This window comes from Oncorhynchus clarkii, chromosome 17 (genome assembly GCF_045791955.1).
Source record: "Oncorhynchus clarkii lewisi isolate Uvic-CL-2024 chromosome 17, UVic_Ocla_1.0, whole genome shotgun sequence".
NCBI classification, from domain to species: Eukaryota; Metazoa; Chordata; class Actinopteri; order Salmoniformes; family Salmonidae; genus Oncorhynchus; species Oncorhynchus clarkii.
In genome coordinates this window covers 18,649,815-18,664,675 of record NC_092163.1, presented here as the reverse complement: position 1 = coordinate 18,664,675, position 14,861 = coordinate 18,649,815, and the positions used below count along the sequence as shown (strand labels likewise).

At 44.7% G+C, this 14,861-nt stretch overlaps 1 pseudogene; it reads left to right on the top strand.

Annotated features, from left to right (window-relative positions):
- The first annotated feature begins 79 nt into the window (after positions 1-79).
- On the top strand, positions 80-14,114 carry LOC139369360 (platelet endothelial cell adhesion molecule-like; annotated as a pseudogene).
- The last annotated feature ends 747 nt before the right edge of the window (positions 14,115-14,861 follow it).

Sequence of the window (14,861 nt, the reverse complement as noted above, 5' to 3'; positions counted from 1 at the left end):
TGGGAGGAGGGAGAGGACAGGGGGTCCTCTCCCTCCTCCCATCCCACTACTATCACCCCAGTCGCATAAGCCCAGGACAGCCACCACCGATGTGGGAGCCCCAACAGCCCTCACTCAGGATGGTCACCCAACTACTACTGCTAACCTCTGTTCTCCTCCCCACCTGTAAGGAAGTTTGATGATAATCTCCCTCTGGGAGGGTTTTGGGTTGGGTGGGGAAATAAGGAAGTAAGGATTTTCTTTACGTTGATGTAGTGTGTTCTTTTCCCCCTCCTGTTCCATCTAGGCCAAGTGGCGGAATCGCAGGCATGTATGTATTAGTGTTCTTGAAGAGATTCTTAAAATAGGATAGTCAAGAGTGCAGTGAATGCAGTTTGCAGAACCAGGGAACTCTGTGTATTTCAGGTTTTTCTTTTGGTGTGGTATGTATTCAGCTATTGTTTTGGTTCTCTCTGTGAAGGTTTGTGTATTCATAGATTGTGTGCTTTGGGACTGGAAGTTCTTGCTTATCTACTTCTTTCTAATGCTATGGACTTGTTTTACTGAAACATATCTTATACTGAGCGGTGACTGATATACCCTAATCGTAGTATTAACACAGCTAAAACCGTATTGACACACTGGAAATCCTATGAGAATGGTTCCTGGATCTTGTCTTATCAGTGTTTTCACACTTTTGGAGTCCGAGACACTGGAAAAGGTTTGGAAACCCGTGTTAGCAGTGTCACGCCGCCGCCTCCTGTTAGGATAGGGGGGGAAACCTGGCAGAGGAATGTCCGCTCCGCACTAGACCCCACTGGGAGGCCCCTTTATCTAAAGAAGTACTCTGTGGAGGACAAATGTGGGAAAACAGTTCGCTATCAGCATGAACTGAATCAAAATACTTATGTTGTTTTTGTTGAGGGTCTGTGTTTATATCCAATTCATTGGTGTGAGTGATTTCATCTGAATATCTTGGAGCTGGAAGATGACTAGCTATATATTTATTGCACTGTTCTCTTACTATGGGGGTATCTTTTTTGGCCCCAGTGAAAAGATTAATGTCACTACCAAGTGTGAATTCACTAAATAATGTGCTTTGGTATGAGATCACAAAGGCTTGTTTTCTAGAACTTTTGTTATACAGAACATTTGATCAGTCAGAGCATTGACGTTGAGTTATTTCTCCAGTGTTCACAATCCGAAGTGTCAATCTGACTCTGGAGCCCAGCAACGCCGTCTCCCAAGGTACCAATGTGATGGTACGCTGCCAGGCCTTAGTCAGCAGCTCTTGGTTCCTGAACCGTGAATACACCATCTACAAGGACAACACCGTGGTGTACACGAAGAGCACCACCACCACAGAGGACCTCCTCTACTCTCTGCGCATGGCCAGAGTGGCAAACACTGGGAAGTACGAATGCAAGGTGAGCATACAGGGCAAGGAGCTAAGCAGCAACTCTGAGAAACAGACGCCAGTCCTCAGTGTCGACAAGCGTGTGTTCAGCAAGGGAGAGAAGGTGACCGTTTGGTACCCCCACTACAACTTATTTCACAAACATCAATACTTCAAGTAGCAAGCACACACACGTTTACTTTTCTAGTTAACATTGTTATATTACTATGACCAACCAGGTGGAGACTAGGCTGTGATTCAACAAGCTACACTGTGATTACAGGGTCATACTGCTGCCAGACTCGGTCCAATCCAATGCCAGCAACAATGTGGTGGTCACTGTAAAAGGTGAGTGGAGCCCAAAAACAACATCTAGGGCCGGTTTCCAAGACACAGGTTAAACCTAGTCTTGGACTTAAACACTCATTCAGTGGAGATTCTCAGTTGAAATACCTTTTTAGTCCAGGACCCTACTGTTGTTCTCAATCTCAATTAATCTCTAATCATTTTAACCATGTCCGAAACTTAATAGAATGTGTCTGGGGAAAAGTCTCTTGGTTTCAACCTTCAGCTTCCAGACCAATTTTCCTCGTTTTGTCCTCCAGAGCTGTTCATCACACCTGTCATCTCTCGAAGGGGAAGATCTGGACATCTGCAGTGTCATTGGTAACCTCCAGAACAGCTCTGGGCTCAAAGTCTACCTGAGCAAGGGACTGATTCTGCTGAGTACTGGTCAAAGTAAAGCCAACCACAGCATGAGAGCCCTGGCTGAGCACTCTGGGGAGTTGGAGTCCAGTTTGGAGATGAGAAATGTTGTCAAGCAAGCAACGGAAAACGTGACGATTACAGGTGAGTGACTGGATTTGTAAGGAATCTGAAATGTACTGTAGAATGTGGTGTTAGCTGTTGAAAAAAGCATATAAAGAAAGCTATTATCTGTTCTATCAGTGTATAACCAAGTCACAGCTAGGGTTAAAATTCTGGTGAGCTTTCCTTAAATTCCTAGGTTTTCCAGAAATCCTGGTTGGAAGTTTCCTGGAATCAGCAGCGAATAAACAGGAAATCCAGAATCCTCCAACCAGGATTTCTGAAAAACCTGGGCAACCCTATTCACATCTATTACCTTATCAATGTTCATCACAACATTCCTCATGGATGTTCTTACATGTACTCAGCCTCCAAAAGTGTTGAGGAATCAATTGTTTTTTTAATCCATCAAACAGAACTGTTTTCACAGCCAGTTCTGACCATGTATCCGAAAGGTGTTTGAAAATTCACGTTAACCTGCAAGAGTACCAATGACTCCTCTGACAGAATCAGCGCTTCGGATGTGAAATACTCCATTTACAAGGACAATTACACACTGACGCCAGGCAGCTTCAATGGTATATATGTCGCCGTAGGTGTACGGCGCACGAATGGGAATTACTCATCTAAAGCAGACGCCAGGATGATCTCAAAGTACAGTGCAAAGCTGCCTGTCCAAGCAAAAGGCACTACTTCAGCCCATAAGGCTTTTATGTGTGACCCAAAGTAAGTCAATCTCACTTGTCTTTGAATAAATTCATTTAGTTAATCATCAGCAGCATAACACTCTACATTCCACTGCTGGTTTGCCTCTAAAGCTAAGCAGGGTTGGTCCTGATCGGTCCCTGGATGGGAGACCAGATGCTGCTGGAAGTGGTGTTTGAGGGACAGTAGGAGGCACTCTTTCCTCTGGTCAAAAATATATATATCCCAATGCCCCAGGGCAGTGATTGGGGACATTGCCCTGTGTATGGTGCCGTCTTTCGGATGGGACGTTAAAAGGGTGTCCTGACTCTCTGTGGTCATTAAAGATCCCATGGCACTTATCGTAAGAGTAGGGGTGTTAATTAACCCCGGTGTTCTGGCTAAATTACCAATCTGGCCCTCGTACCATCACGGTCACCTAATCATCCCAGCTTCCAATTGTTTCATTCATCTCCTCTCCTATGAACTATTCCCCAGGTTGTTGCTGTAAATGAGAATGTGTTCTCAGTCAACTTACCTGGTAAAATAAGGATATTCATAAGGATATGCTGATAACATGTATGGATGCAGTATCTGTCACAACAATATGATATTAAAGGGGAACTCCAATCAAAAATGATAATGTGGGAAATTGCTCTTTTAGGTGAAGAACACCCGTTTTTAAATGTCATTCTTGACTCAGATACAACCTTTGAGTCGAAGTGTGGTCATACGTGTAGCCGCTAAGTGTGGTCATACGTGTAGCCGCTAAGTGTGGTCATACGTGTAGCCGCTAAGTGTGGTCATACGTGTAGCCGCTAAGTAACGTTGATGTCATTGGAAGGTGACCTCTCCACATGAACAGTCCATTTTGTAATTTCAATCACTTGTTCTATTCATTCCCCAGTTCTCGACAGTAACCCGGAGATAACGGCCATTGGCAGAGTGATCGTGGGAAAGCCCTTCAGGTGCGCTGTCACTCAGACCAAGGCAGCCTACCCATCGACTACACCTTGTGGAAGAAGTATTCTGAGGTTAACTCGACCACCGTACAGCAGCCGCACCATCAGGCCATCTTCCCTATCACCGTCCAGCACTACAGCGACACAGTGGGCTATAAATGTGAGGCACAGAACAACCCCAAAGTCGACGCGTTGGTCAGCAACAAACACCACCGCAGTCATAGCTGAGCCTGCTGAAGTGTGGAATGGTATACAACGTTAAACACGTCCATGCTTCATTGGATTGTAGCATTATTGCACACTTCTTATTTAACCATCAGAAATACCCCTCCCAGTGCCTCTGTCCAATCCAGGAGTCATCATCACCCCAGACCTGTCGGGGGTCACAGAGGGAGATGAGATGTACCTGATCTATGGGGTGGAAGGTTCCCCGCCCGTCACCTCTAAATGGTACCGAAGTGGGAACGTAGCCGCTGTTCACCACCTCAACCCAATCCAACGCGTCCCACCGGATCAAGGGAGGGGGGAATGAGCACAGTGGCACCTACTACTGCAAGGCCATCAACTACACTACCATGGTCCAGAGTCAGCCTGTCACCGTAGATGGTGAGAGTTACGCACACACACACACACACACTCTGAGAAGATAGAGCAAGGCCCTGCTTTACTTATTACAATAGGTTGAGAGACAGGCAAACAACACACACAGCGGGTGTCCACACACTCCACCATAGACACGCATTTATTTACTGCTCTTACTGGATGCACCAGTCTAGATTAATTTGCGTTCACAGCACCACTCGTGTAGAAACGAAAGACTCCTCTTTGGACCAGCAGCGACAGTTTTGCTCTTCTCACAACACTGCTGCTTCAGTGACAACTGACAAGTTTACTTCCGTCTGATCTGATCCCTCCACCCCAGTGCCTGCCAGCAAGGTTATCTGACCCCACTATTAACGAACCCCAATGAGCTCCTCTGCTGTGGCGTTGATTAGCATGAGCCACGCTAAATTCCCCGCAGCCACTCTGCCCTCTGTCCTGTGGTGTGGTTAGTGCCGACGGCTAACGCGAGAGCACAGTCAATCCGGATGCTAGCGGCAACGCGCTAGGCTCCCATGGGTTGTGACTCCTCAGCACGACGTGGCCAGCACTCATTATCCAGAGCAATTAGACCCAGCCTGCCCCCCCCATATTGGCACTACGGCAGCTCCAGTGGCAAGGCAGAAGATGGGGGGATGAGGAGGAGAGGGGGAATGAAGGGAACACTTAAGTTCAGACCCCAAGAGGAGGAAGCAGATGGACATTTGACTCTGAACTTTAAGATTGACTTTCTCTCTCTTTCAACCATCCTCTGTCCCCTCTCTCCACCCACCCTAACTGTCTTTCAATCTTTACCCTTTTCCTCTCACAAACACCCTGCCTACCTCCCCCCTCTCCCTGCATCTCTCTCTACAGTGAAAATGGCAATGTGGAAGAAATATTTTATTGTGGCCTGCTATCTGCTAGTGGTGGCTGTTCTGGTCCTCGCCTGCGTGCTGTGCTACAATTCCAAGAGAGGTAGAGAGACCTATAGTCCCCCAGAAATACAGGCCTTTGCTGGTGTCTGACTTTGTATGAATAGCCTCTTCTCTCTCTCTCATCCCCTTCTCTTTATTGTATAGGTAAAAGAGAGAACGCAACTGAACTGTCAGTGTGAGTTGGAATGCCTATTTCCTAAGAAGTTTTCTGTGACAGTGGCTATCTAGGATGATAGCATTAGCTGGCGCCAATGGTTTTGGTCAGTGCTTAGCACCATGTTGCCACACACAGCACAGCCAATGGGCCTTAAAGGGATAGTTCACTCCAAAATGAAAAGCTTGTCAGATGTTTTCAGATCTTGAAAGTGGTCTATTGACGAGATTCAACCATGTCCCATGGTATCTGTTATGTAGATCCGGCCATATGCCTCAATCCCAAATAAATGTGAACGATAAACATCATTTCATTTTAGGTGTGATCTGAAAACATTTAACAACCTTTGATTTCATATTGAATTAACTGTCCCTTTAATGCGCTTTAAGGGTCCTAGAATTAAGAAATGATCTCTTGTTGTGTCACTGCCAACATTGACTTTATGTTCACCATTTCTCAGAAAGCCTTCGAGCCCTAAATCAGATGACTCTAACAGTGAGTCTTACCCACAGCACAGTGGAGGTTTATAACCCGCCCAAATGTAGCCCGTTTTCCTACTCTCTCCTGTGTGTTCCATCTTGACCTATCGTCATGCTTCGAACCATACCCGCCGTTCAACTGCCCACGTCTGTCTCACCCCCCCCCCCCATACGTGTGTTCCATTTCATGCTAGCCGTTAGCATGCTAGCTGCTTGTAGCATGTTGGTGTCAGAAGTTGTCATCCTAACGTCAGTCCATATCATGACACCCATACGGTGTGCATATAGGGGTCTGAGGTGACCTTAGGTGTCTTCTTAACTCTCTGCTTCTCCTCTCATATTTTCATGTTTGAGGAACAAAAATGCATTGTCTTACCGTCCAGCTGTAGACATCCTTTGCAACTTAGAATGCATGAGAGAGGACATGGCAGAGAGGCTTGCTGTGTGTGTGTGTATTTAGCCTAGTTCCTTATATACAAATCGATACGGGTCTTAACAATTGATGTTTTACTTCAGCAAACATGCCTCATTAGATGTGCAGATTCTTCAGTGGTTTGCAGGATGTAGCTAGCTACAGGGCAGCTGTGTTCAGTAGTGATTGTGGTGTTGAGTGTTTGTTGAGTGGCCATATCATCTTATTACAGACGCAGTGCCACCCTTTGACGGCATGGAGGGAAGAGCGACCAATGGGACGCAGGAGTGTGGCATCACTTCCTGCTGGCATCAGCAACAGTCATCAGCTACAGTCTCCCAGCAACAGTGTAGAGAAACCCCACAGAGGGAGGGACTGTTTTGGTTTGAACCAACATTTTGCACCACTTGGTGGAATAAAGGGATATGTGGGAGGAAAACCAAGGATGACAACAATTGGATTAATGGCTCAAACAAAAAAATCCCCACAGACATTTTAGAGAGGGGAAAATGGCCCAAATGTGTTCCTTTGAGAAAATATTACTACTTTTTTATGTGTTGTAGATGTAATTTCAGAAGGTACAGGTGTAGTGTACACAATATGGTTGACACCAAGGGGCTTGTTGTCAACATCAGTCCCAGTGACAGACAGTTGAACTGGCCCCATTGCTCCCTCTCCTGCTGCTGTCTGGAAGAGATGTACTTTCCTGTCATTATCAACATACTGTCTTTTTCCTGTGCTCTCACCTCACTGTGTCTGTCTGCCTGTCTGACTGCATGTCTATCGAATGATGGAACTAGCCCATTTGTCTAATAGTCTGTTTGTCCAAAAACAATGTGTGCGTGTCTAAATGCATAGATCTGATTCTGTATATACAGTACACTAGTCCATCATCAATATAAATGTGTGTATATATTTTGGGTTTGGTTAATTTATTTATTTTAGAGGCACTTCTAGAATAAAACGTATTTGTTTTGCATTGTGTCAATAACGCAAATGTTGTTTGGTGAGATACCAATGAATGTCTGTAATGCTGTGTAGCTACACTGAGTATACCAAATATTACCACCCGTTCTTTCCATGACACAGACTGACCAGGTGAATCATGGTGAAAGCTATGATCCACTTCAAATCGGAGTAGATCAGGGGTTCTTAAACTTTTTCAGCCTGGGACCCAAATAAGAATTTCTGTGTTTTCCTGGGACTCAAGCTTAGGAAAATATGCAACTCTATGGGTACATGTCATTGCCCTTATGCCTAAAACAAATAAAAATTAAATGAAATATACATATAAATATGTATTAATGTTTATCCCCCCCCCCCCCCATTAAAACACTCTTACATATCTGTCTAGGTTGGAACTGTTGCTGTTAAAATACAATAATTCATTCATTTTCATTCTGAACTGGAATAAACGGATTGATCACATCACACAGACGAATAACAGAACACACACACAGGCTTTTTGATCGTGCAACCCGAAGTAACAGTACAGATGAAAAATGATCAGGCCTACTGTACATTACTGTAGAAATAATTGTTGAAAGAAAGTCAAGGTTGGAACTGTTTCTGTTAAAATACAATATATATTTTTTATTCTGAACTGGAATAAAGTGATTGATCACATCTGTAGACCAGAAAACAGACACAGTCCTAATGAGAGTAGGTCTATTGACAGTATAACACAGAGGTCATGCTCAGCCTTGAAACTGTTTCTGGACTTGTTTTTTAAGTATGTCAGAGTTGAGAACCCTGACTCACATAGGTATGTGGTGCCAAACTGGACCAGAACATCTACTGCTTTCTCAGTCAGGCAGGAGACCACTTCCTGCTGTAGATGAGCAACCCAGAACAGTGTGTTTGCCCCAAAAAGCATCTTGTTTCAATCAGTTTATTCCAGATAAGAATAACAATTATTATTGTATTTTAACAGCAACAGTTCCAACCTAGACTAGTTTTAAACAATAATTTCTACAGTAAGATGTACAGTAGGCCTGCATTTTTCATTTTCATCTGTACTGTTACTTAGATTTGCACTATCAGTAGCTAGCCTGCTTTGGCGAATTAGCTGTGTACAAGGCCAGGGGATTGTTTGAAAGAGAAACTCACATCCACTATGAGTTAGTTAGTACTCCCTTATTACTGCTTATCGCCTGTTATAAAATGACAACAATGCCTTGCTAACTGACTTCCACTGTCGAAGCACTGTTTCCTGCAGCATTCTACCCTGTTCGGAAAGAACTCCCTGGGTTTAGTCTTGTTGTGGATGTTTGGTCAGGACGTGTCGTTTTATTAATTTGTTCATTATGCGAGTCTCATTACTAAGCACTTCCACACACAAAACACATTGTGGGCGCTCCTCGTTATACGTTTGTATGAAAGAGAAAGAAACTCATCGCTGTATTTGCGTTTCATGACAATTGAGCTCAGTCAGAACTTGTGGCTGGCATGAGTCCGTTTGATGACAACGGTGAGTGATGGCGAGTGGGAATAACAAGTCAGTGGCTGACAGCGCGTCATCTGCTGCCTGAACGACAGCGAAAGATCAGAGAAAGATCCGGTAAACCGCGAAGCACACGGGCATATCTCCCTCTCACACTCGCGCAGCTGCCAAACTGAGCAGCTTAAGCAGAAAGCGCAGTTGCACTTGGCCAAATCAATTCCAGTAATTAATGAAACAATTATAAATGTACACTGACACGTCGCGACCCACCATTAACAGTGTGTCGCGTCCCATACTTTAAGAAAGGGTGTAGATGAAGGGGAGGAGGCAGGTTAAAGAAGGATGTTTAAGCCTTGAGATAATTTAGACATGGATTGTGTATGTGTGCCATTCAGAGGTGGAATGGGCAAGACAAAATATTTAACTGCCTCTGAACGGGGTATGGTTTAAGGTGCCTAGCGCACCGGTTTGTGTCAAGAACTGCAACGCTGCTGGGTTTTTCATACTCAACAGTTTCCTGTGTGTCAAGAATGGTCCACATTCTTCCCACAAGCCAACTTGCGCGAGTCGACATGGGCCACGCATAACTATGGCATGCATTCGACACCTTGTGCCTGGATGAATTGTGGCTGTTCTGAGGGCAAAAGGGGGGAAAGCGACTCAATATTAGAGAGCTGTTCTTAATGTTTTGTACACTTAGCCAGTAAATGTAAGCCATGTTTGATGCTTTGTCAACCATCTTAATATGTTGGCTAAAGTACTTTTGAGACAACATCCTTAAAGGAGTTTACTAGCTAAGGCTGCCTTGAAGGAATAATGAAACGATAGCGTCTGCGTTCATTTCCTATGTTGAAAAAAAAAAACATTGATAAAAGGGCGTTTGTTAAATAGTGGACTTGGGGGCACACTGTCTGTTTCAGGCCAGTCGAGTTTGAACGCAGGCAGCAGGTGGAGGAAATTAATCGCTTAGGCCCGCTGAGGTTCAATAGAATCTGGGATCGCATAAACGAATTGGAAGTTGTTTTTGCAGGGAGCTATTGTGTTCCTGTTGTTTACCAAACAGTAGCCAGGGTGCATAAGGCACCGGAACAGCTCTGTGGAAATCAAAATGGAGGCACTTCTCGTTTGTTACAGTATGTTCTCTTGCGGTGTTCTAATCGCTCAGCAGCCTGTTATAATGTCACAACTGAAGGCTCCAATCAATTGAATAAAACATTTGTGGTGGAATTCTAATCCATTCAAGCGTTGGAATAATATTCAACTTGTGAAACAATAGACATAACTATTGTTTTACCTCCCCCCAGAACTTTCCGGTTGGCTGTTTTAATTTAATAGGACCTTAAGTCTCAATTTCCTGTTACACCTAACAGTCATTTAGCTTCAGTGGGCAGTAACTTCACTGGGAATCTTGGATCATTAGATCTCCTAGCTTGTGTCGGGGAGCATTGCTTTATGTCTGTGTGCATCTATGTGCTTGTGTCTTGTCGTTGGAGTGGATGCCCAGGTGAGACCCACAGAGTACATTCATAGAGGATTCATAAAGAGGGTTATAACTTAAGTTGCATATAGATTTCAAGCTGTGTTGTCTAAAGTCTGCCTCTGTCTCGGGCTGTTTTGTGTGATGGAATGTATGTGTATCTTGTCCTGGTATAGGCAGTGAGGGGGAGAGCAGTGCAGTGTCTAATAATAAGCCTGATGTGGAGTACACTGAAGTGCTACGCCGCCAACCTGTGGACCCTGCCAGAGGTGACCACACACACACACACCAGTGTTTCACTCTGGCTACCTCTCCCTCTTATTCCATTTATCTTGCTCCCTGTTTCTCCCGCTCATAGCGCTTTTTCTACCTCTTCCCTCTCTCATTCTGTCCCTTCACTCATATCGAATCATCACAAGAGGGTTTGCTTTGCTGTCATTATTTCAGCTTATAAGACTCAGCGCCATTTCCTGGGGAGGGGTCTAATTGGCCACAATTAAGCCGTCTCTTCAGTAACCTGTGATAACCATGGTGATCAGGCTTCTAGAAACATCTTCTGGCGAATAAACAGGAAGGAAGCTGAACTAATTGCCAGGCTACTCTCTATGGTACCAACCCCGCTCAATTAGTATACTCTGTTGGCCCCATTGGGTTTGCTATGGCAGTTGGTTGGGTTTATCATTAAGCAGGGCGCAACTTTGGTTTTAGAAGTGGGGGTGGGGGGGACATAATATTTATTTTATTATTATCCAGTTGGATAAACACTAAACAGCCTACGTGACCACTCGGAGACTGCATGGTCCTAAAGCACACCGTTGCCTCCTTTTGTATCACATACCAATGATAAAACTGGTGGAAAAGAGGGGGGGGACATGCCCTCCCGTCCCCAGTGAAAGTTACGCCCCTGTCTTCAAGTATCCAGTACAATCATTTGCCAAGAGATGGGGAGCATCTGCTAAGAGACAAACAAGTAAATGTGTAACAGTTGTAATGAAGTGATATGTGATGATGGTTATCTAATGTGTGTGTGTGTGCCCATGAGCAATGATTAAGTGGTACAATTATGTAACAATTAGACATTGTTACATTGTTTTTATGTTCTGCAGTTCCCCTGAGAAAAGGGACAGAAACAGTGTGCAGTGAAGTCCAGAACTCCCCAACCAGTGAGTCCAACACCCTGTAAATATGGGTTACATTTATAAAGTGCTTTAAACTAGGTCTCAAAACACGTGATGTTGCCATGGAGATAACTCACCTCATCCACCAGCAGTGAGTAAAAGGAGGTAGAAGGTGAGGTATTCATTATTGTATCCAGACCTGCCGGACCAGCGGGGTCTGTATGAAGGTGACTATTTCATCTTGCTGCTCGCAGGAAGTTCCTGTTTTTAGACACGATCCAAGTTGAATTTGTCAGTGAAGCAGTCCATGTGGAAATGTACCTTTTATCAACCCAAATTTAATATAAAACACAACATACCCTTTTGTTTGTAACTCTCTCATCTCTGGTGAATTGGTGAGTGTTTAGGATGAGGGTGAGTGTTTAGGATGAGGGTGAGTGTTTAGGATGAGGGTGAGTGTTTAGGATGAGGGTGAGTGTATAGGATGAGGGTGAGTGTATAGGATGTGGGTGAGTGTATAGGGTGAGGGTGAGTGTATAGGGTGAGGGTGAGTGTATAGGGTGAGGGTGAGTGTATAGGGTGAGGGTGAGTGTATAGGGTGAGGGTGAGTGTATAGGGTGAGGGTGAGTGTATAGGGTGAGGGTGAGTGTATAGGGTGAGTGTATAGGGTGAGGGTGAGTGTATAGGATGAGGGTGAGTGTATAGGGTGAGGGTGAGTGTATAGGGTGAGGGTGACTGTATAGGGTGAGTGTATAGGATGAGGGTGAGTGTATAGGATGAGGGCAGGGACTGCACTTGTTGCTTTTTGGCATAGTTATACCCCTGCTGTGATAAAACAATGGGCTCTGTTTCAAGGGAACTAATGAGTCAGCAACTGGGCCTGGGCGTCATAACTGTCAAATGAGGCATCATGATGAATACATTCAGAGAAGGATTATTATTCAATGCCCCTCCGAATGTGTTCTAATGAAAGAGGAAAGGGAGGGTGATACGCACATCCTGAACTTGAGAATACTGGTGCTGGGATAATAAAGAATACATGTAAAGGAATGGGAGGCCCTCTAACACACTGGGGAGGAGTAGTCCTTTATCAAATGAAAGAGTACACACACAGAGACACAGGTTATACACTATGTCATCTCTGTAACGGTCTAGAGGTTGTCCTTCTTCCCTGATCCTGGGTCTTGTTTTCCCAGGTGCACCCGGTGACCATTACCACTATGTAAGTACAGTTTGAGTCTCCGTGTCTTACATTTCACTGTCTGTGACTGAGGCACTGTGAAAACAAACGCACACGGCTAACACACTCAGTAACAACTACTGACCTTTCCTCCAGCTGACAAAAAGGGTGAGGAGTGACAGAATCAAGGCCACGGGGCACACCACCTTCTTCCCTCTCTCCCTCTTTCCCTCCCTCCTTCCCTCTCTCCCTCCCTCCTTCCCTCCCTCCTTCCCTCTCTCCCTCTTTCCCTCCCTCCTTCCCTCTCTCCCTCTTTCCCTCCCTCCTTCCCTCTCTCCCTCTTTCCCTCCCTCCCCTCTCTCCCTCTTTCCCTCCCTCCTTCCCTCTCTCTCTGTGGGCTGTGGGGAATTTGACATAATGAGTCAGGATATGACATGATGGTCTAAACTTAAGACAGTTAATTCACTCCTTGATGGAAATGGAGGAGCAGCCATGATTGTGGGGAGGTGGTTTTTAGTGATAAAGGAATTTCATTGTGGTTTTTTTTTAATGTGTGCAGCTACCCCTGGAGAAATATTGTTTCGTTTTCTGCGAAGCCTTGCTAAAATACAGTGTGGTATTCTGTGAAGCCTTGCTGAAATACGGTGTAGTAATCTGTGGAGCCTTGGTGAAATACAGTGTAGTATTCTGTGGAGCCTTGGTGAAATACAGTGTAGTATTCTGTGGAGCCTTGGTGAAATACAGTGTAGTATTCTGTGGAGCCTTGGTGAAATACAGTGTAGTATTCTGTGGAGCCTTGGTGAAATACAGTGTAGTATTCTGTGGAGCCTTGGTGAAATACAGTGTAGTATTCTGTGGAGCCTTGGTGAAATAGTGTAGTATTCTGTGGAGCCTTGGTGAAATACAGTGTAGTATTCTGTGGAGCCTTGGTGAAATACAGTGTAGTATTCTGTGGAGCCTTGGTGAAATACAGTGTAGTATTCTGTGGAGCCTTGGTGAAATACAGTGTAGTATTCTGTGGAGCCTTGGTGAAATACAGTGTGGTATTCTGTGGAGCCTTGGTGAAATACAGTGTAGTATTCTGTGGAGCCTTGGTGAAATACAGTGTGGTATTCTGTGAAGCCTTGCTGAAATACACTGTCGTATTCTTTCAACAGTTGTTGATGGATTTTTCACCTGCCTTGAGAGAATTGGATTGTGTTCCAATGTGATGGTTGGTATAGAGTCATGCTGTAACAGTTTTGATTTGGGTTGCGTTACGGTGTAGACTTTTCTGTGTGTGATGGTGTTGAGGTTAGTTACGGTGTAGACTTTCATTGTGACAGTGTTTACATAATTGACACTATTGAGCAGTGCAGTGTGTTAATATTCAGTGGGATCTCTGTTGTCTCAGCAGGGTACGCCGATCTCAACGGTGACCAACCGGAGGTCAACCAGGACCTGCTGGAGGTCAATCACCAGGACCTGCTGGAGATCAATCACCAGGACCACCGTGACCTGGAGTAAAGGTTACCTCTGATCCCTCGCGACCCCTCACACTAGGACCACAAACTAAATGATCCCCACCTCTGCCTCCAACTTTAACCACAGTCCTTATTTCCATATTGTTCTTGTATTCTGTACATTTTCCCTATAAGGAAAATTGTTGACTCATGTAAGCTGTAGATATTTTGCAGAATTTTATAGCCAAATAAAATCACAAATCCTAATTAGGATTTACTGTGTAGTTCTATCATACCTTATAGACTCTTATCTTTGTTTACCTTTTCATCATGTCTCATAACCATAGAGGTTGGTACAGAGTTCAGTTAGCCTGTGACCCCTCCCTCGAATGCAGTTCTCTTTGATCTCCTAAATGGACAGCATGACAGTTATGCTCTGTCATGATGGCTAAAACAATCCCCCTTTCAGACTTCCGCTGCAGGGCAGTGTGAGTGGACTAATAACCTCCCTACTGTCACTAGACTGGGTCCACACCCAAACCAGAGCACACTCCTGTAGGGCCTTCCCTGAATCACACTATGGCAATAACTATGGAAATAAAGAGTGAATATAAGCAGAGGATCTGCATGTCTCCAGCTGCTCAGCCTGATGGTATATGGTGTTTGTGATGTCACATCCTGCCAGGCTGTGTCCAAGTGTGTCGAAAGTTGGAGGGAGAACAGTGTCAGGCCTGAAGTGACTCAGACATTCAGAATTGTACATGGTTTTAAATGACCTTCTTACTGCAGTTACTGTTTTTGTAAGATCACA